This window comes from Mobula birostris, chromosome 12 (genome assembly GCF_030028105.1).
Source record: "Mobula birostris isolate sMobBir1 chromosome 12, sMobBir1.hap1, whole genome shotgun sequence".
Lineage (NCBI taxonomy): Eukaryota > Metazoa > Chordata > Chondrichthyes > Myliobatiformes > Myliobatidae > Mobula > Mobula birostris.
In genome coordinates, this window is record NC_092381.1 from 110,465,194 (window position 1) to 110,488,928 (window position 23,735).

The following is a 23,735-nucleotide window of genomic DNA, read 5'->3' on the forward strand; positions in this document are numbered from 1 at the left end:
GAACCTTCTTTGTACTCCCTCTATGGCAAGGATGTCTTTCCTCGGATTAGGGGACCAAAACTGCACACAATACTCCAGCTGTGTTCTCACCAAAGCCTCGTACAACTGCAGTAGTACCTCCCTGCTCCTGTACTCGAATCCTCTCGCTATAAATGCCAGCATACCATTCGCCTTTTTCACCGCCTGCTGTACCTGCATGCCCACTTTCAATGACTGGTGTATAATGACACCCAGGTCTCGTTGCACCTCCCCTTTTCCTAATCGGCCAGCATTCAGATAATAATCTGTTTTCCTATTTTTGCCACCAAAGTGGATAACTTCACATTTATCCACATTAAATTGCATCTGTCATGAATTTGCCCACTCACCCAACCTATCCAAGTCACTCTGCATCCTCTTAGCATCCTCCTCACAGCTAACACTGCCGCCCAGCTTCGTGTCATCCGCAAACTTGGAGATGCTGCATTTAATTCCCTCATCCAAGTCATTAATATCTATTGTAAACAACTTCGATCCCAGCACTGAGCCTTGCGGTACCCCACTAGTCACTGCCTGCCATTCTGAAAAGGTCCCGTTTATTCCCACTCTTTGCTTCCTGTCTGCCAACCAATTCTCTATCCACATCAATACCTTACCCCCAATACCGGGTGCTTTAAGTTTGCACACTAATCTCCTGTATGGGACCTTGTCAAAAGCCTTTTGAAAATCCAAATATACCACATCCACTGGTTCTCCCCTATCCACTCTACTAGTTACATCCTCAAAAAATTCTGAGTTTCGTCAGACATGATTTTCCTTTCACAAATCCATGCTGACTTTGTCCGATGATTTCACCGCTTTCCAAATGTGCTGTTATCACATCTTTGATAACTGACTCCAGCAGTTTCCCCACCACCGACGTTAGGCTAACCGGTCTATAATTCCCCGGTTTCTCTCTCCCTCCTTTTTTAAAAAAGTGGGGTTACATTAGCCACCCTCCAATCCTCAGGAACTAGTCCAGAATCTAACGAGTTTTGAAAAATTATCACTAATGCATCCACTATTTCTTGGGCTACTTCCTTAAGCACTCTGGGATGCAGACCATCTGGCCCTGGGGATTTATCTGCCTTTAATCCCTTCAATTTACCTAACACCACTTCCCTACTAACAAGTATTTCGCTCAGTTCCTCCATCTCACTGGACCCTCTGTCCCCTACTATTTCTGGAAGATTATTTATGTCCTCCTTAGTGAAGACAGAACCAAAGTAATTATTCAATTGGTCTGCCATGTCCTTGCTCCCCATAATCAATTCACCTGTTTCTGTCTGTAGGGGACCTACATTTGTCTTTACCAGTCTTTTTCCTTTTACATACCTATAAAAGCTTTCACAGTCAGTTTTTATGATCCCTGCCAGTTTTCTCTCATAATCTTTTTTCCCCTTCCTAATTAAGCCCTTTGTCCTCCTCTGCTGAACTCTGAATTTCTCCCAGTCCTCAGGTGAGCCACTTTCTCTGGCTAATTTGTATGCTGCTTCTTTGGAATTGATACTATCCCTAATTTCTCTTGTCAGCCACGGGTGCACTACCTTCCTTGATTTATTCTTTTGCCAAACTGGGATGAACAATTGTTGTAGTTCATCCATGCAACCTTTAAATGCTTGCCATTGCATATCCACCGTCAATCCTTTAAGTGTCATTTGCCAGTCTATCTTAGCTAATTCACGTCTCATACCTTCAAAGTTACCCCTCTTTAAGTTCAGAACCTTTGTTTCTGAATTAACTATGTCACGCTCATAAGGTCATGTTTGACAAATCTTATTGAATTTTTTGAAGAGGTTACCAGGAAAGTTGACGAGGGTAAAGCAGTGGATGTTGTCTAAATGGACTTCAGTAAGGCCTTTGACAAGGTTCCACATGGAAGGTTAGTTAGGAAGGTTCAATCGTTAGGTATTAATATTGAAGTAGTAAAATGGATTCGACAGTGGCTGGATGGGAGACACCAGACAGTAGTGGTGGATAACTGTTTGTCAGGTTGGAGGCCAGTGACTAGTGCCTCACGGATCTGTACTGGGTCCAATGTTGTTTGTCATATACATTAATGATCTGGATGATGGGGTGGTAAATTGGATTAGTAAGTATGAAGATGATACTAAGATAGGTGGCGTTGTGGATAATGAAGCAGGTTTTCAAAGCTTTCAGAGAGATTTAGGCCAGTCAGAAGAGTGGGCTGAAAGATGGCAGATGGAGTTTAATGCTGAAAAATGTGAGGTGCTACATTTTGGTAGGACTAATCAAAACAGGACATACATGGTAAATGGTAGGGCATTGAAGAATGCAGTAGAACAGACAGATCTAGGAATAATGGTGCATAGTTCCCTGAAGGTGGAATCTCATGTGGATGGGGTGGTGAAGAAAGCTTTTGGTATGCTGGCCTTTATAAATCAGAGCATTGAGTATAGGAGTTGGGATGTAATGTTGAAATTGTACAAGGCATTGGTGAGGCCAAATTTGGAGTATTGTGTACAGTTCTGGTCACCGAATTATAGGAAAGATGTCAACAAAATAGAGAGAGTACAGAGAAGATTTACTAGAATGCTTCCTGGGTTGCAGCACCTGAGTTACAGAGAAAGGTTGAACAAGTTAGGTCTTTATTCTTTGGAGCGTAGAAGGTTGAGGGGGGACTTGATAGAGGTATTTAAAATTATGAGGGGGATTGATAGAGTTGATGTGGATAGGCTTTTTCCATTGAGAGAAGGGGAGATTCAAACAAGAGGCCCTGAGTTGAGAGTTAGGGGGCAAAAGTTTAGGGGTAACATGAGGGGGAACATCTTTACTCAGGGAGTGGTGGCTGTGTGGAACAAGCTTCCAGTAGAAGTGGTAGAGGCAGGTTCGATATTGTCTTTTAAAGAAAAATTGAATAGGTATATGGACAGGAAGGGAATGGAGGGTTATGGGCTGAGTGCAGGTTGGTGGGACTAGGTGAGAGTAAGCAGTTGGTATGGACTAGAAGGGCCGAGATGGCCTGTTTCCTTGCTGTAATTGTTATATGGTTATATATAATATCACCCTCAGAACTTGCTTTTTTAATATTCTGATAGTTGTTTATTAAAATCACTATCAGCATGACAGGGTCTATAACATACACCCAATGTTATTCCTTTATCCTTATAGCTTTCAATTCTCACCCAGATATCTTCACTAAGTCTCGATTCATCTCCTATCACAAGGAGCCTCATGTTTAAATTCTCTTTCTGTATGTGGCTACACTACCACCTTTACCATCTTGCCTATCTTTACTAAATAAATTATATTCTTTAATGCTATATTCATCACCATCCTTTGAGGTCAGCCAGGTTCAGTTATTGCTGTTATATCATACTTATACACACTAGCATATAATGCCAGCTTATTTATTCTTAATACTTCTTGCATTCATACAGGCCATCACTGAAGTTTTTCATCCTATTCTGACCCATTTTTATATTTTTGAAGCCTATAATTGGTTTATGTCCTAATATGTTATTCTCCACGATAATGTTTAAACAGCTGAGCCCACCCTCTTCCTGGTACCCTGCTCCTCATTCCCTAGTTTAAACAGATCTCAACTAACGGAAGCATACACCTGCCCAGTACACTAGTGCCCCTTCAGTCCAAATGCCACCGGTCCCAGTGCTACAGGTTCCATCAGCCCCAAAAGGTGTCCAAATGTCCCATAAACCTATGCCCCTCTAGCCTACACCATGATTTGAGCCACACGTTAAATCTTATCTGCTCCATTTTCCATGGACTGGTACCTTTAAATATATAATTGTCTGCGGCAACAAATTCCACAGATTTACCCCTCTCTGGCTGAAGAAATTGCTCATCATCTCTGTTCTAAGGGATGTCCTTTTACTCTGAGGCTGTGACCTCTGGACCTAGACTCCCCCAATATAGGCAACGTCATTACCATGGGCGGCATGATAGTGTAGTTGTTAGCTTCATAGCACCAGCGATCCGGCTTCAACTCACATCACTAACTGTAAGGAGGTTGTACGTTCTCCCCATGACTGCGTACGTTTTCCCCAGGTGCTCCTGTTTCCTCACACAGTCCAAAGATGGTCTTGAGTTGGTAGGTTAAATGGTCGTTGTAAATTGCCCTGTGATTAGGCTAGGGTTAAATCGGGGGATTGGTGGGTGATGTGGCTGGAAGAGCTGAAAGGGCCTATTCTGCATCGTATTTCAATAAATAAATAGATAAATCTTCTCCACGTCCCTTCTAGGCCTGGTTTCAATGAGAACCACCCCCCACCTCATTCTTCTAAACTCCAACAAGTTCAGGCCCAGGGTTATCAAATGCACCTCAAACATTAACCCTAAAATTCCTGAGTTCATCCAGCAAGTACAGTGCTAGAGTTATCAAATGCTCCTCTTACATTAACCCTTTAACTTCTGAGATAATTCTTGTGAACCTCTCCAATTCTTTTACGGTTCCTTTTTGTTCGTCTTGTGATATCTAATCAGGGAAACCTTGGACTGTGTTTGGTGACCAGGAACACCAGCTGATTTAACTGTGGAATTCTATAGTAGCAATTCCTACCTAGAAGAACGAGCACTGAGATGAGGAGCTTAGAACAACTCGGCAGTTGTAAGGAAGGGTAAAGAATAAATTGGGAAACTGGTTAAGAATGTTTGGCCCTTAGACAGTAGACAACCCCTTCCAAAGGGACGATAACCTGAGGTCTCTCTTGCAGGAGTTGCTTTCAGCAGTGGCGAGAGATGGAAGCAGCTTCGGAGATTCACTCTCAGCACCTTGAGGAATTTTGGAATGGGGAAAAAGAGCATTGAGGAGAGGATTCAGGAAGAAGCCCAGTTCCTGGTAACAAGCTTCAGGAATAAGAAAGGTTTGTCACTACAGCATTCGATGACCTGCTTTCTCCCCGTATCCCTTCATGCCCTGACTAATCATGAATCTATCCACCTTTGTCTTAAGTATACCCAATTACCTGGCCTCCACAGCCGCCTGTGGCAATAAATTCCACAGACTCACCATTCTCTGGCTGAAGAAATTCCTCCTAATCTCTGTTCTAAAAGGACATCCCTCTATTCTGAGGTTGTGCCCTCTGGTACCAGTCTCCTCCACCATAGGAAACATCCTCTCCCCATCCACTCCATTGAAGCTTTGCAACATTCGATCGATTTCAATGAGGTCACCCCTCATTCTCCTGAACTCAAGTGAATACAGTCCCAGAGACATCATATGACAAGCCTTTCAATCTAGAATCACTTTCGTGAACCTCCTCTGGATCCTCTCCAATGTCAGCATATGCTTTCTTAGATAAGGGGCCCAAAACTGATCATCATTCTCCAAGTGAGTCCTCACTGGTTCTGTATCAAGTAACTAACTGATAACTTTTGAACAGCGATGTATTAAATATCTATAACACCACACACAAAATGCTGGAGGAACTCAGCAGGTGAGGCAGCATCTGTGGAGAGGAATAAACAGTCGGTGTTTCTGGTGAAGACTGCTCATCAGGACTGGAAAGGAAGGGGGAGACGCAAGAATAAGAAGGTGTCAAAGGTTATTCTCCCTTCAACCTGCCTCTCACCTCTCCCTGGTGCCCCCCTCCATCCCTTTCTCCTATAGTCCACTCTTCTCCTTACAGATTATTTCTTCGCCAGTGCTTGATTCTTATTTCAAACCCCCCACCCCCACCCAGCTGGTTTTGCCTATCACCTTCTAGCTTGCCCTCCTTCCCCTCCCCCTCCCCCTCCCCCCCCCCAGCTCCTTATTCTGGCTTCTTCCCTCTTCCTTCCCAGTCCTGATGAAGGGCTTTTGACCCAAAACGTCAACCGATTATTCATTTGCATAGCTGCTACCTGACCTGCTGAGCTCCTCCAGCATTTTGCGTCTGTTGCTCTGGATTTCCAGGATCTGCAGAATCTCTTGTGTTTAACGTCCAAAGAGCATTTAGACTTGCCCCAAAATTTCACTTTAATGCCCTGTGATTTTCTAAATGGCCTCTTTAACTCGACCAGGTGAACCTTTCAACCCAAACTTTCTCCTGCGAGGTGCAACGTCAAACATTATCTGTTCCATCACCTTTGGAAAACGATTTGATTACGAAGATAAACAATTTCTCTGGCTGATAGAGATGGTTGCAGGAATTGCCCGCAGTGTCAGTAGCCCCTCGTTACAGGTATGCCTCTTTACAGTGGATTGTGAGTTACTGAAGTTAAGAGCAAACATATTTTTATCTGAGACTCAGGAGGTCAATGTGTAAGTGAAACTGAGAGATTCAGAATCAACATTAATTATTTATCAGCAAGATAGGGGGAGTGCATTTAATATTAACAAATGTATATTTAAACAACACACACAAAATGCTGGGGGAACTCAGTAGAACAGGCAGCATCTATGAAAATGAATAAAGAGTTGATACTTTTGGGCCAAGACCCTTCTTCAGGGCTGGAAGGGAAGGGGAGAGCTGCCAGAATGAGAAGGTGGGGAGATGGGAAGGAGGATAGCTGGAAGCTAATGGATGAAGCCCAGTGGGTGGGAAAGATAAAGGGCTGGAGAGGAAGGAATCTAATAGGAGAGGAAAGTGAACCACAGAAAAAAGGGAGGGGGAGGGGAGCCGGTGGGGGGTGGGGAATGGGCGGGTGAAGAGGCCAGTGTAGGGGACAAAAGAGAGGAGGGGTGGAGGGGGAGGGAGAAAACTTCTTACTGGAAGGAGAAATTGATGTTCATGCCATCAGGTTGGAGGCTACCCAGACAGGACATCAGGTGTTGCTCCTCCACCTTGAGATGGCCTCTTCTGGGCACAAGATGTCGTCATGAACCAATGCGTCAGAATGAACAGGAATTTAAATATTTGGCCATCAGAAAGTTTCACTTTTGGCAGATGGAGCAGAGGTGCCCAGCGAAACAGTCCCCCAATTTACAATGGGTCTCACCAATATAATATTTTTGTGATATTCTTTGTCGTATATTTGCAGTTTTGAATTCAGATCTAATTTTGGATGGCTATTTCCATATTGTTGCCTCCAAACTATTTTAATGCTTGTAACAATGCACAAGTCTACTCATCTCTCAGTCTGCTGACTGTGAAATTGCTCATCAAAGATTCCGATTCATTTGTTTACCACCTGTATACTGAAACATACAGTGAAATGCGTCATTTGTGTTAAAAACCTACACAACACAAGGATGTGCTGGGGAAAGCCTGCAGGTTTCACCAGCTCTCCGGTTCTAGCCCAACATGCCCGCGGTCTTTGGCAGAACAGCACAACATGCGAGCCGCTTTTCCACTCTCCCACCTACTCTCACAAACAGGTCTCCAACCTCAGGTCAGCCTCTGACCAGCAGTCCTTGGCCCCGGACTCTTGGACTTGCAGATATTAGGCCTCCACAATCTCTAGTCCCTCCAACTCACTGATGTCGAACCTCTGACTACCGGACATATTGACCCAGCGACTGATTGCTGGATTTGCCCTCCAACTTTGACCTTGGGTATTGACCCCAGGACTTGCCATTTGCAGGACTGTGACCTCTAGGCCTCAAACTCTGAGCTTGCACAGACCGTACACACCGAGCTGGTGGGAAACCCACACTCATCCTCAGGATCATCAACCTCAATCACTGACTGTGGGGGTCGCTAGTCTTCACCCTTAGTGCCTGCAGAAAGACGTGTCCCAGAGCGAATCACTGGGCAGTGTGGTTGAGGCCCAGAGCATTTTGTTACAGCAGGGCTCAGGTCCTAATGTGAGGAAACCCACACCCAGTTACACGGAGTATGTACAAATTCCTTATAGACAGTGGCAGGGTGTTTAAGATCCAGATCAATAGGTGATATATTTGTAATAAACCATGATGTACATTAAGCTATTGTGGCAGCATAACCATTAGCATAGAGCTTCACCGCGCCAGCAACCTGGGTTCGATCCCCGCTGCTGTCTGTAAGAAGTTCGTACATTCTCCCTGTTACTGTGTGGTTTCCTTCCAAGTGCTCTGGTTTCCTCCCACAGTCCAAAGGTGTAGAGTTTAGGGTTAGTGAGTTGTGGGCATGCTTAGTTGGCAGCAGAAACATAGTGACCTTCGGGCTGCCTCAGCACATCCTAAAACTGTGTTCATCGTTGACACAAACAACGTATTTCACTGTATGTTTCGGTATACGTGTGACAAATGAAGCTAATTTAATCAAAGTTCAAAGTAAATTTATCGTCAAAGTACATATATGTCACCATACACAACCCTGAGATCCATTTTCTTGTGGGCATACTTAACAAATGTATACAATAATAGCTATCACAGAATCTGAATCAGAATCAGATTTACTGTCACCTGCATATGTTGTGAAATTTGTTAACTTTACGGCAGCAGTACATAGGAATACATAATAAATAAATATGGAGAACCAAGCCGAGTTACATTAAGTTATATATGTTTATTAAATAGTTAAGTTAAAATAAGTAATGCAAAATAACAAAAATAAGAGATAGTGAGGTAATGTTCATGGGTTCAATGTCCATTCTGAAATTGGATGGCAGAGGGAAAGAAGGGGAATTCCGCCTGCAGCTCAATGGAGTAACATATAAACTCTGTGGCTGCCTTTAATTCCTCCTTTTCCCCAGTTTAATCCTTGAATTATTCAACTTTTATTTTCTGGATGTTGGAGGGAAATAGTGGTTATTATGTCGTATCCTTTAAGAAGTGGAAAACAGCCTTTTGAACCCAGCAATGGAAAGGGAAAAACTTCGAAAGAAAAATCAGAAGACATGTCTGTCTGGGCTGAGCATTTGGAACGTATGTTGATGGATCTAGATAACAAAATGGATAATAACACTTCTGAGTTGAAGTCGTTCTGACAGAGTTTACACACTATTGAGGAAAATATTCTTTCCCTGATTACTAAGCTTAAAGAATTGAAATGTCAGATTGCGGATATTTCAACCCAATTGGAACAGGCTCAATGCAAAATTGTCGATTTAGAGTCAAAGTCTCGAAGAAACAACATTCGTATTTTAGGTCTTCCAGAAGGCCCAGAATCTGCGGATCTATTGGATTATTTTGCCAATCTGTTTCAATCTCTGTTCCCGGATATTCTATCCCAGCCTCCCGATATTGAAAGAGCTCACAGAATTTTCACTGCATCAGGTAAAGCTCGGCCAATTTTAGTCAATTTTCTTCACCTTAAAGTTAAAGACCAAATTATAAAATGTGCAAGAAAACAAAGTTTTTAAATTTAACGATTCCGAGATCCGTTTTTATGAAGATTATCCACGGGAAATTATGCAACAACGGATTAAATTCATACCGGTCATGAAGATTGCTTACGAAAAAACTCTGTTTCCATCCCTGAGATATCCAGCGAGACTTAAGCTATTTCCTAAAGACTCTACTCCTCGTGTCTTCTTGGATCCCCAAGCGGCATTGGATTTTGTCAATTCTGTTGGGGTATCATCTGATGTATGAAAGATATTAGAGTCTCTGAATAATTCTCTGAAAGAAAACAGGTTTTGAAGATCTCAGTATGCTGGAGATATCTTTTGATCGATGGATTACTTAAAGAAGAGGTGGTCTTCTTGGCTTGATTAAAGAATGACTTTTTCTTGAAGACTGTTTAGTACACGGAGTGAATTAATACAGCGGATAGATTGTGAACTGGTTTGACTATTTGTTTCTATTTTTCTTTATTAATTGATAGGTTGCTTGCAGTTTATATAGATTTTTTTTATTTTTTGGAGTGTTTAGTAATAGATAATTAGCTTTAATTCTGTTGTTAAATAAGGTAGTAAGTTAAAGAATAATGGCGCTGCTTTTCTCTCTTTAGAGATTAAACTGTTTGGGTTAATAGTATTGTTTTGGCCTCTTTGGAGATTGTCGTTGCATTCCTTTAGTTTATGTTTATTGGTTAAGTATAAACATTTTTTCTTTGCTGGGCTTTTTTTTAATCTTACTGTTACGTATTTTCTTTGTAAGGGGGAGGGGGGAATTGGGAGAAAAAACTTTTAATCATTATTTAAACTGAGCGGCACGCGGAACTCCGTTCTTGTGTCTCTTCTTGGGAAAGCATTCCGGTTTTTTCTTTCTTTCGCCGGATTTTCTTCCTTGGGGATGGTGGGATGTTTGGGGATACTTTAGTATTTTGGGGTTTATTGTGGGATTTTTTTTCCACACACACTTTTTGTATTTTTTCCCATTATGGAGTTCCGGAGCATGCGCATTTTCTACTTGGTTATGTTCATAGAAACATAGAAAATAGGTGCAGGAGTAGGCCATTCGGCCCTTCGAGCCTGCACCGCCATTTATTATGATCATGGCTGATCATCCATCTCAGAACCCCGCCCCAGCCTTCCCTCCATACCCCCTGATCCCCGTAGCCACAAGGGACATATCTAACTCCCTCTTAAATATAGCCAATGTACTGGCCTCAACTGCTTCCCGTGGCAGAGAATTCCACAGATTCACCACTCTCTGAGTGAAGAAGTTTTTCCTAATCTCGGTCCTAAAAGGCTTCCCCTTTATCCTCAAACTGTGACCCCTTGTTCTGGACTTCCCCAACATCGGGAACAATCTTCCTGCATCTAACCTGTCCAATCCCTTTAGGATTTTATACGTTTCAATCAGATCCCCCCTCAATCTTCTAAATTCCAACGAGTACAAGCCCAGTTCATCCAGTCTTTCTTCATATGAAAGTCCTGCCATCCCAGGAATCAATCTGGTGAACCTTCTTTGTACTCCCTCTATGGCAAGGATGTCTTTCCTCAGATTAGGGGACCAAAACTGCACACAATACTCCAGGTGTGGTCTCACCAAGGCCTTGTACAACTGCAGTAGTATCTCCCTGCTCCTGTACTCAAATCCTCTCGCTATAAATGCCAGCATACCATTCGCCTTTTTCACCGCCTGCTGTACCTGCATGCCCACTTTCAATGACTGGTGTATAATGACACCCAGGTCTCGTTGCATCTCCCCTTTTCCTAATCGGCCACCATTCAGATAATAATCTGTTTTCCTATTTTTGCTACCAAAGTGGATAACTTCTCATTTATCCACATTAAATTGCATCTGCCATGAATTTGCCCACTCACCCAACCTATCCAAGTCACTCTGCATCCTCTTAGCATCCTCCTCACAGCTAACACTGCCACCCAGCTTCGTGTCATCCGCAAACTTGGAGATGCTGCATTTAATTCCCTCATCCAAGTCATTAATATATATTGTAAACAACTGGGATCCCAGCACTGAGCCTTGTGGTACCCCACTAGTCACCGCCTGCCATTCTGAAAAGGTCCCGTTTATTCCCACTCTTTGCTTCCTGTCTGCTAACCAATTCTCCATCCACATCAATACCTTACCCCCAATACCATGTGCTTTAAGTTTGGACACTAATCTCCTGCGTGGGACCTTGTCAAAAGCCTTTTGAAAATCCAAATATACCACATCCACTGGTTCTCCCCTATCCACTCTACTAGTTACATCCTCAAAAAATTCAATGAGATTCGTCAGACATGATTTTCCCTTCACAAATCCATGTTGACTTTGTCCGATGATTTCACCACTTTCCAAATGTGGGGTTATCACATCTTTGATAACTGAGTCCAGCAGTTTCCCCACCACTGACGTTAGGCTAACTGGTCTATAATTCCCCGGTTTCTCTCTCCCTCCTTTTTTAAAAACCACCATCACCACCATCTTTGATTAGCCCGCGATGAAAATCACCACCATCTTTGATTAGCCCGCGATGGTATGCGTGTATTGTAGTGTTCAGAATAATATCCAATGGTATTTAAACAGATAAACGTTTTTAGGTGGAACGTATGTGGCTGGAATCACCCTATTAAGCGAAGGAAGACATTTAAAGTTATTATTCGATTCTAGCCCGATTATAATTTTTGCTCAAGAAACGCATATCAGAACGGGCGATCAAAATAGATTTTTTAAAACATGGAAGGGCCTTCAATATCATGCTACTTGTCAAAATAAAACAAAGGGAGTATCTATTTTATTAAATCTAATATTAATTCAAGAAGACATTGTTTCAGATAATAATGGCAGATTTTTAATTATTAAAGGAACTATTTGTAATAGAGAAATTGTCCTGGTTAATCTATATGGACCTAATGCAGATGATCCTTTTTTTAAAAATGTATTTGGTTTATTACCAGACTTAAATGAATATATGCTGCTGATGGGAGGTGACTTGAACCGTTGCTTAAATCCTTTGATTGACAAAAGTCCAACCAATCAGCAGCTTCTGAGTCGTTCGGCAACACTTATTAATTCCTTTTTAACTGATTATGGTTCGATAGAAATCTGGAGAAATTTACATCCTAATGACAGAGGCTATTTTTATTCACATGTTCATAATAAATATTTGAGAATTGATTATTTTATAACTGATTTCCGATTTTTGTCCAAAGTCCAGAAATATGAATATGATGCTATTGCAGTCTCGGATCATGCGCCTTTAAGTTTAACTTTTGAGTTAAATGATGTTAGTAATATGAACTTGCCTTGGCGCTTTCCAGAAAATTTATTACAAAGTTTAGACTTTGTTAAATTTATAGAGATTCAGATAAAAGATTTCTTTCTTTTTAACAATACGGGAGATGTTTCGAAATTGATTATATGGGATACACTCACAGCATATTTACGAGGTCAGATAATATCTTATTTGGCTAAATTTAAGAAACAGACAAAAATAGAATTAGATAGAATTTCCAAACTAATTAAAGATCTAGATAATACTTATGCAGTTTCTCCTAATGTTGATTTATTTAAACAAAGGGTTGAACTTCAATCTCAATATAATTTACTATTAACCTATCCGATTGAAAGTCAATTTTATATGTCTGGAGATAAAAGTAACAAGCTATTAGCATCTCAACTTAAAGCAGTTAGAGCTAAAAGACAAATTTTAAACATTCGTAAGAGAGATGGTAGTTTAGCTTGTAATTATGAAGATATTAATAAAATTTTTCAAGACGATTACAGTGAACTCTACAAATCTCAGTTTCCAGCTGACCCTTCTAATATGTATGCCTTTTTACAAAAGATTGATTTTCCTAGAATATCTGTTGAAGATCAACAAATTCTTGATGCTCCTTTTACTGAAAGAGAAATTCAGAAAGCGATTCCTTCAATGCAATCTGGTAAAGCTCCTGGATTGGATGGTTTTACTGTAGGATTTTATAAAAAATTTGAACATTTGCTTACTCCTTATATAAAGATCCTACTGATTGTGCTTCATATAGACCTATTTCATTATTAAATGTGGATGCCAAAATTCTTTCAAAAATAATGGTTAATCGGATGGAGAATATACTAGCCAAAATTATTTCTCAGGATCAAACGGGTTTTATAAAAAGCCGTTATTCTTTTTCTAATACTCGGATATTGTTAAATGTTATATACTCATCCCTCTCTAAGACTCCCCAATGTGTTGTTTCTCTAGATGCTGAAAAGGCATTTGATAGAGTTGAATGGAAATATCTATTTAAAGTTTTAGAGAAATTTGGCTTTGGTACTAATTTTAATACATGGATTAGATTGATATATAAAAGCCCTATTGCCACTGTTCACTAATAACTGTAGATCCTCCTTTTTCCAACTTTCTCAGGGTACGAGACAAGGATGTCCATTAAATCCTCTGTTATTTAACTTGATGTTGGAACCCTTGGCTATTGCACTTCGTGAAGCTAAAAATATTCAAGGAAAATTCTATAAATGGGACTATTCATAAGATCTCCCTTTATGCAGATGAACTTTTGGTTTATATTTCGAATCCCGAAGAATCTATTCCTAGCTTATTGAAATCATTAAATGAATTTGGATTGTTTTCAGGATATAAATTAAACCTGCATAAAAGTGAATTATTTCCTTTAAATGATTCCACTTCTATATATGACAACATTCCTTCAAAAGTTACGGATTTTAAATATTTAGGTATTACCATTACTAAAAATTATGGAGACCTTTATAGAGCTAATTTAGTTCCCCTATTGGATTTTATGAAACAATTTTTTTTCTAGATGGAATCCACTTCATGCAGTTAAAATGATGATTTTACCAAAATTTTTATACATATTTCAAAATATTCCTATTTTTCTAACTAAGAAGTTTTTTGATCAAGTTGACTCTATTATTTCATCTTTTGTTTGGAATAATAAAAGACCAAGAATTGGAAAATGTCATTTACAAAAATTAAAAAAGGATGGAGGTCTTACTTTGCCTAATTTAAGAATGTATTATTGGGCGGTTAATATAAGTTATGCGTGTTCTTGGTTGTATTGGACCGATTAAAAAGGAACGACCATCTTGGGTTGACTTGGAATTGAAAACTGTGAAACAATTTCATTTAGCTTCGTTATTAGGAGCTCCTTTACCTGTACAACTAACCAAAATTTCTATTCTAAATATAAATCCTATGATTAATCAATCATTACGAATTTGGTATCAGTTTTGTAAGTTTTTTTTAATCTTAAAAAAATTAACCTTCTTAGTTTAATTTATCGAAACTATTTATTTAAACCTTCACTTAATGATCTTACCTTTTCTCTTTGGAGGAATAAGGAATTTTTTCCTTTATGGACTTGTTTCAAGAAGGACAATTGATGTCCTTTGAGAAATTAGTAACTAAATACTCTCTCTCACATTCACATTTTTTGTAATATCTTCAGGTCAGACATTTTTTACAAGAATATTTAAGTAATTTTCCATATATACAAGATTCTGACCTGTTACACATTATTTTAAAAATGAACCCTTTAGTGAAAGGCTTTATTGGGAAAATTTATAATTTACTATTACAACAGGACAATTATCCTTTACTTAAGATCAAGCAAGATTGGGAAAGAGAGCTTAATATGACCTTGATAACAGAGGATTGGTTGCGAATTTTGAGGCTGGTTAACTCTTCTTCGATTTGTGCCAGTCATTCTCTAATTCAATTTAAAATTGTACATTGTTATTATTTGACGAAGGAGAGGTTGTCTAAAATATTTCCTAATGTAAATAGTCAGTGTGATAGATGCAAAACTGAGATAGCTACATTGACACATATGTTTTGGTCACGTTCTGTGTTGAAACAATTTTGGAAATTTATTTTTTCTATACTCTAAAGCTTTGAGAATCAATTTACAACCTAATAAATTGACAGTTTTGTTTGGTATAATTCCTCAACATATTCATGGTATTTCTATATCTGACCAATATGTAATTGCATTTGTCACATTATTGGTAGAAGGGCTATTTTAAAATGGAAAGATGTCTCTGCTCCCACTTTGATACAATGGTTCTCTCAGGTGATGTTATGTCTTAGTTTGGAAAAAATTAGAAGTCGAACTTTTGATCCTAAATTTGACTTTGAGAAAAGGTGGGGTTCTTTTGCCCGTTATTATCATTTGACTTGAGTTAATTAAGATGGTCCTTTTCTGATGCTTGATTATATGAATTTGGTTGGCGGTTTGATGTCTTTTTTTAATGGAAGCTTGTATGGCGCATAGCTCTGGGTTTGTGCTCCAAATGCTTTTTTCCCCCTTTTTTTTAGTTATTAGGGGTTTTGCTCTGTTTTAGTTAGTAGGGGTTTTTTTTCCTCCTTTCCTTTTTTCCATAAAAAAAAGCTTTAATACTTTGTTTTTTGATTATTATTGATATACTGTTTAGCCTGGTTGATAGTTTAACTTTTACTCTACATATGGATATGTTATCTTGATTATTTTGATGTATTTTTCTCTGTTGTTGATTTTCAATAATAATTAATAAAAAGATTTAAAAAGAAAAAGAAAGGAAAGAAGCTGTTCCTGTATCGCTGAGTGTGTGTCCTCAGGCTACTGTACCCCCTCCCTGATGGTGATAGTGTGAAGAGGGCATATCCTGGGTGGTGGAGATCCTTAACGATGGAAGCCACATTCCTCTGGCACCACTCCTCGAAGATGTCTTGGCTACTACGGACACTGGCATCCATGATGGAGCTGACTAATCTTACTAGTTTCTGCAACTTATTTTGATCTTGTGCGAAAAGCCAATGAGATTTCATCTGTTGTAGACCTATTTATAGCGAGAGGATTCGAGTACAGGAGCAGGGAGGTACTACTGCAGTTGTACAAGGCCTTGGTGAGACCACACCTGGAGTATTGTGTGCAGTTTTGGTCCCCTAATCTGAGGAAAGACATCCTTGCCATAGAGTGAGTACAAAGAAGGTTCACCAGATTGATTCCTGGGATGGCAGGACTTTCATATGAAGAAAGACTGGATGAACTGGGCTTGTACTCGTTGGAATTTAGAAGATTGAGGGGGGATCTGATTGAAACGTATAAGATCCTAAAGGGATTGGACAGGCTAGATGCAGGAAGATTGTTCCCGATGTTGGGGAAATCCAGAACGAGGGGCCACAGTTTGAGGATAGAGGGGAAGCCTTTTAGGACCGAGATTAGGAAAAACTTCTTCACACAGAGAGTGGTGAATCTGTGGAATTCTCTGTCACAGGAAGCAGTTGAGGCCAGTTCATTGGCTATATTTAAGAGGGAGTTAGATATGGCCCTTGTGGCTACAGGGGTCAGGGGGTATGGAGGGAAGGCTGGGGCGGGGTTCTGAGTTGGATGATCAGCCATGATCATAATAAATGGCGGTGCAGGCTCAAAGGGCCGAATGGCCTACTCCTGCACCTATTTTCTATGTTTCTATGTTTCTATTGTGGCGATAGGCAATCTTCAGTGGTTCAAGGTCCTTTCTGAGACAGGTGTTGATTCTAGCCATCACCAACCTCTCAAAGTATTTCATCACTGTAGATGTGAATGCTACTTCACGATAGTCGTTGAGGCAGCTCACAGTATTCCTTGGGCACTGGTATAATTGTTGCCCTTTTGAAGCAGGTGGAAACTTCTGGCTGCAGCAGTGAGAGATTATAAAGGTCATTGGATACTCCCACCAGTTGGTTGGCACAGATTTTCATTGCCTTACCAGGTAGCCCATAGTGCCCTGCTGCTTTGCACCCTCTTGAAAGACAGCCTGACGTCGCTCTCTGAGAATGATGTCACAGGGTCATCGGATGCTGTAGGGACCCTCATAGCTGTGGTTTTATTCTCTCTCTCAAAGCAGACATAAAAGGTGTTGAGCTCATCTGGTAATGAAGCATCGCTGCCATTCATGATGTTGGGTTTTGCTTTGTCGTAAGAAATGGCCTGTAAACCCCACCAGAGTTGACATGGATCTGATTTCGCCTTGAACATCTCCTGGAATTGCTTCTTGGCTCTTGAAATAGCCCTCTGCAAGTCATGCCTGGTTTTCTAATACAGAGCTGGGTTGCCAGACAGAAGTCTGGATTGTCACAGATCTAGCCCTCAGCAGAACCTGAATCTCCTTGTTCATTCACAACTTTTGTTTTGGGAACGTACAGTAAGTTTTTGTAGGCACACACTCATCTACATGAGTTTTAATGAAGTCAGTGACAACTGTAGCACACTCACTCAGGGTCGAAAGTAACTCTCTGAACACAGACAAGTCTACTGATTCAAAGCAGTCCTGTAAGCACTCCTGTGCCTCCCTGGTCCATACCTTCTTGGTTCTCACTTCTGGTGCTGCAGTCTTCAGTCTTTGCCTATACTCAGGGAGTAGAAGTACAGCCAGGTGATCAGACTTACCAAACTGTAATCCCAAAATCAATAAAAGACCACCATACTAAGGTGTTCAACCAGAGTGCAGAATACGTATCGAGACATGAGATGAAGAGTCCTTGAAAGTGAATCTATAGATTGTGGGGAAAATTTTAATGAGGGAACAAGTGAAGTTGAGTGAAGTTATTCCCTTTGGTTCAAGAGCCTGATGGTTGAAGGGCAATAGCTATTCCTGAATCTAGGGCATCAGTCCTGAGTTTCTTGTACCTTCTTCCTGATGGCAGCAGTAAGAAGAGAGCATGTCCTAGTCCTTAAACTTAATAACTCATTGGGGACTAGACCTCAAGCTGTGTTGTTGCCTGTTCATAGTTACCCATGAGAGATGCATTGGATTTGGTGCGCTCCATTGGAGGCATCCACACGGCTGTTGCTGCCCCAAGTGTTCGCTCAGCAGAAGACAAGCTGGTATCGCATTTGATTGCAGACTGCTGCAGTGTTGATGGACTTAGGGACTTGAACCATATTTTTTTGTGATTTCCAGCAACTGCAGACTTTCTCTTGTTTGTTCTTATTATATATGCTTGCTATTTTACATGTGCTATATGTGACTTTTCTGTGTGTGACTGTTTGTACTATGTTTTGCACCTTGGCCCCAGAGTAATGGGGTTTCATTTGCCGATATTCATGTATGATTGAATGATATTTGAACTTGGGGAAAAAAAATGCTAACAGCACCAGATGTTTAATAATAATGCAACCATAATTACACCAACTCTGCCTTGGATGATCCCAAAAGGAGGAGGGTTGGTATGGCTCTAGTAACCCCATCCCATAAAAATCACAGAGCTACAGAAACTCTAAAGACCTCATCCCTGGGAGAGGAAGGAGAAGATGGGCTACACCTGGGGATAACTTGAAAGACTGGCTCAGGACAGAGAACTCTGGCGGGATACTGTCGGGGGCCTTTGTTCCAGGAGGAGTGATGAGCTGAAGACGAAGATAATTAATGCCACGATATGTTTCGATGTACATGTGACAAAGCTAATTTCCTACCTCTAACCTGACGCCTTTACCTCTTCTTTTTCTTCCAAATGTGTTTCTTCGATTGATGAAGCCTGTGATCTAAACTATGGTGGTGTGTTTTTGGGCCAATTCTCGAGGCCAGGAAACCTGGAGATGGGACGCGAGCCCATAATTGACTCTATTTCTCACTGATCTTACCACTTGAGGACTCAAGGAAGATTGAAATCCTCGAGGCAAGAGCAGAAGATGGGCAGGTGTTAGGCGCCATCTAGCAGCCTCTCACTCGCAGCTGCCAGAGGAAGGTGTCTCTGTCTCTGTCTCTATCTCTTCTCCCCCACCCCACCCCTACATTTCACTTGCTGCTCCTGAAGGAAGGTCCCTTCTTTTGAAAAAAACTTTCTCTCTCCTTCATACTTGATACTGCCGGAGGATTGTACTGGAGTCTTGGGTCTTGGATGAGGTTTTTTTCAATGCAGTTTGTGGATTGAATTGAAATGAACTGACTTTATTTCTTACATCCTTCACATACATGAGGAGTAAAAATCTTTATGATACATCTCCATCTAAATGTGCAATCATAGTAATTTATAATAAATAGAACAGTCAATGTAATATAGAGTACACAAGTCAGCATGAGTTCATCGGTCTGATGGCCTGGTGGAAGAAGCTGTCCTGGAGCCTGTTGGTCCTGGGTTTTATATTGCAGTACTGCTTCCCAGATGATAGCAGCTGGAATAGATTGTGGTTGGAATGGCTGGGAGTCCAGTGATCCTACGGGCCCTTTTTACACACCTGTCCTTGTAAATGTCCTGACTCATGGGAAGTTCACAACTACAGATGCGCTGGGCTGTCCGCACCACTCTCTGCAGAGTCCTGTGATTGATCTAAGTACAGTTCCCACACCAGGCAATGATGCAGCCAGTCAGGATGCTCTCAATTGATCCCCTGTAGAAAATTCTTAGGATTTGGGGGCCCATACCAAACTTGCTCAACCGTCTGAGGTGAAAGAGGGGCTGATGTGCCTTTTTCACCACACAGCTGGTGTGTACAGACCACGTGAGGTTCTCGGTGATGTGGATGCCGAGGAACTTGAAGCTGTTTACCCTCTCAACCCCAGATCCATTGATGTCAATAGGGGTTAGCCTGTCTCCATTCCTCTTGTAATCCACAACCAGCTCCTTTGTTTGTGCGATATTGAGGGAGAGGTTGTTTTCTTGACACCACTGTGTCAGAGAGATGATTTCTTCCCTGTAATTATTTGAGGTAAGGCCAATCAATATAGTGTCATATTAGCAGATTAGAGCTGTGCATGGCGATACAGTCATGGCTATACAGGGAGTATATTGGACTCTGTACTTCACGTTATGATGTGTTTCTGGTCACTCCTTGTTTTTTTTTTGCTATTTTCAGTGTCTGTGATGAGGGAGGCTTGCAGGTAACGAATAACGCAGTGCTAGATTGAACTGAGCTGAACTGAACATGCCTGAACTCTGCAGATTTTGTGTTTTATATTCTGTGCTTTATATTTTGTTGGCAGTTGTGCAATTTTTTTGCATGTGGGGGTGGGTTTTGATGTTTTTCTTTAAAAACTTTACCTGGTTTTCTTTGTTTTGTGGCTGTCTGTGGGAAAAAGAATCTCAGGGTAGAATGCTGCATACATACTTCGATAATAAATATCCTCTGAACTTTGAACTTTTTGAACTGAGCATTAGGTATCCAGTGTAGCACCATGTCAGTGAAAATGGTGTGTTTGTTTTGCAGTTGTACAACAACTTCCCAAGGATCATGGATTTCCTGCCCGGACCTCACCAAAAGGTGTTCCAAAATGTCACATACTTGAGAAGTTTTCTGGCCAAAACTATTCAAAGCCACAAGGAAACTGTCCAGAAAGACTCCCCAGGGATTATATCGACTGCTTCCTCATGAAGATGGATGAGGTAATGGCAGCAAGTTTCTTCTCACATTCATTCATTTCCCACTGTCCTACCAAATATACTGAAGATAATAACTTTTCTCTTCTTATTTTATTTTAGAGACACGACACAGAACAGGCCCTTCTGGCCCAAAGAGCTGCACCAACCAGCAGCCCATCTATTTATTCAGTTTAGTTACTTACTGCCCATTACACCGCTGGTGCTTAGGGCAGCAATGAAGGTCCTCCATCTCTGTCTGTCCTTGGCCATCTTCTCTATTGTGCCCCATGTGTGGTTAAGGATCCTCATTTCTGCCTCTACAGTACAGCAGCAAATTGTCTTTCCTCTGCCCTTCAGGGGTTCAGTGAAGTGCTGTCTTGATGATGGCATTGGCATATCTTCTCATCACATGCCCAACCCATTTTCAACATTTTCTCATCGTGATTGTGGCCGTGTCCTCTTGGTGACGCTGAAGGAGTAGGGTGTGGTTGGAGATCTTTCTTGGCCAGAAAATACAGAGGCTCATGGTGTGGAATGACGAGGTCACTCCCTTTCAAGCACCAACATTCTGACCCGCACAACACAGCTCTGGTACAACTTCACCTTGGTGTGGACATTGTACTTTGTTGATCCCCATATATTGCTCAACCATAACCTAATCAGGGAACGATTTTCAATGACCAATTGACCTTTGGGCTGTTGGGGGAAACCAGAGCACCCGGAGGAAACCCATGCGGTCATGGGGAGAATGTACAAACTCCTTGCAGGCAGCACTGGAATTGAACTCCGAACTTTGGAACATCCTAAGCTGTAATAACATCGCAATAACCACTACGCTATCATGGCACCTGACTTTTCTTAATTGGTAAGTTAGATCAGAGTTGAAAAACACAGAAATAGGCCCTTCAGCCCTGTTGGCCACCGTGCCTGTCTATACTAATTCCATTTACCTGCATTAATTCCATATCCCTCCTTGTTCTGCTCTGTTAATTTTGCAGAGAGGTCGTATTTATTAATTTATTTATTGATTGATTGAAATACAGCAAGAGTAGGCACCACCCAACAATCTACCAATTTAATCCTAGCCCAATCAGGGGACAATTTACAATGACCAATGAACCTCCTAATCTTTGGGATGAAGGAGGAATCTTTAGCACCCAGTGTTTCCAACACGGTCACAGGGAGAACATACAAACTCCTTCCGGGCAGCGACTGAAATTGAACCCGGGTCGCCTGTACTCTAAAGCATTATACCACTGTGCCGCCCAAAAAAAGTTATCTTTTTCAATGAAAACTATACAACTGCTAGAAATCTAAAGTAAGAAATGAAAATGCCTTACGTTCTCAGTGCCTTTAGAAAAAGAATCTGGCATTTTGTCTCAACAGTCCTTTGACATGGATGCTGCCGAGCTTCCTAAAAGCTTCTATGATTATCTGTTTCTTTGGGAACTGGTATTGCAAACATTTGCCTATTATAGAGCACGATAGCATTAGGGTGGCACCTTAGTGTAGTGGTTAGCACAACGCTTCACAGTACAGGTGACTCAGGATCAATTCCCACCGCACCTGTCAGGAAGTTATCCCCATGACTGTGTGGGTCTCCTCTGGGTGCTCTGGTTTCCTCCCACAGTTCAAAGGTGTTCTGGTTGGTAGGTTCATAGGCCATTGTAAATTGTCCTGTGATAAGGCATTGCAGGGCGGTGTAGCTTAAAGGACCAGAAGGACCGATTCTGCGTTGAATCTTAATAAAATAAAAAAAAATAAGATGCCAGGAAGGCATGAATTGAATTAAAGTTGAAAATCGTCTGAAGGGTGTTAAAATGTACTCCTTCCCTCCCTCCCCCCATCATTTTCTAGCTTCTGCCCTCTTCCTTTTCAACCTTGATGAAGGATCTCCGGTTGTAACAATGTCAACTGCTCACTTAACCTCATAGATGCTGCCTGACTTGCTAAGTTCCTCTGGCACTTTGCGTTTGTGTGTATGTGTTGCTCCAATTTCTAGCATCTGCATAATCCCTTCTGTTTAAAATGTGGATTTTTGCTTGCTTTGCGTCAGGACAAAGATGAGCTTAACTCCGAATTTTTTCATAAAACTTGCTGTTGATGACGCAGAACTTATTTCTGGCTGGAACGGAAACAACCAGTACAACACTGCGCTGGGCTCTTCAAATCCTAACAAAGTATCCGGAAATTCAAGGTAAGCTTTAATTCAATTCAAATTTAATTATCACCCAACCATACATGAATACTCAAGAATACAGCCAAATGAAAGAGCGTTATTCCAGCGTCAATGTCAAAAACACAGTGCCAATGGTCACACACAGCAGAAAACACTCACAAGATAGCAAGCACAAATGGTATCATGATCACACAATAAAAGACTCAAAAACTCACTCCATCAGTCTCCAGTTGATTTCGATAGAGCCCGTCTCTGGTGAGCAAACACGGTGGGGGGAACTGGCTCCAGCCTGGACACGGCACACCGACCCTGGAGGAGTTCACTGGCCCTGAGGCTGACCACCCCCCCCCCCCACCCGACCCCACCAGGTGAAACTGCAGCTTGAGGCCCAGTCCTCACAGATAAAAGACAACAGGCCCATAACAGAATATCAGTAAAAATACAACCAAACAAACGGTATAGTCCAGACCTTCAGTCCATTGAACTCTTCAGTCAACCATAAAATATTCATGGTCATAGTCATACCTTATGGATCCAGAGGAAATTTGGTTTTGTTGCAGTTGCACCAACCAAGAACAGTATAAATATAGTATAACAGTATAACCATAAATAATTAAATAGTAATATGTAAATTATGCCAGGAAATAAGTCCAGGACCAGCCTATTGGCTCAGGGTGTCTGACCCACCAAGGGAGGAGTTGTAAAGTTTGATGGTCACAGGCAGGAATGACTTCCTATGACGCTCAGTGTTGCATCTTGGTGGAATGAGTCTCTGGCTGAATGTACTCCTGTGCCCAACCAGTACATTATGTAGTGGATGGGAGACATTGTCCAAGATGGCATGCAACTTAGACAGCATCCTCTTTTCAGACACCACTGTCAGAGAGTCCAGTTCCATCCCCACAACGTCACTGACCTTACAAATGAGTTTGTTGATTCTGTTGGTGTCTGCTACCCTCAGCCTGCTGCCCAGCACACAACAGCAAACATGATAGCACTGGCCACCACAGACTCATAGAACATCCTTAGCATCGTCCGGC

General features: G+C 41.3%; 1 pseudogene; it reads left to right on the forward strand.

The window, feature by feature from the left end:
- Positions 1–22,724, forward strand: part of LOC140206244 (cytochrome P450 2C18-like) — a 40,192-nt pseudogene extending 17,468 nt beyond the window's left edge.
- The last annotated feature ends 1,011 nt before the right edge of the window (positions 22,725–23,735 follow it).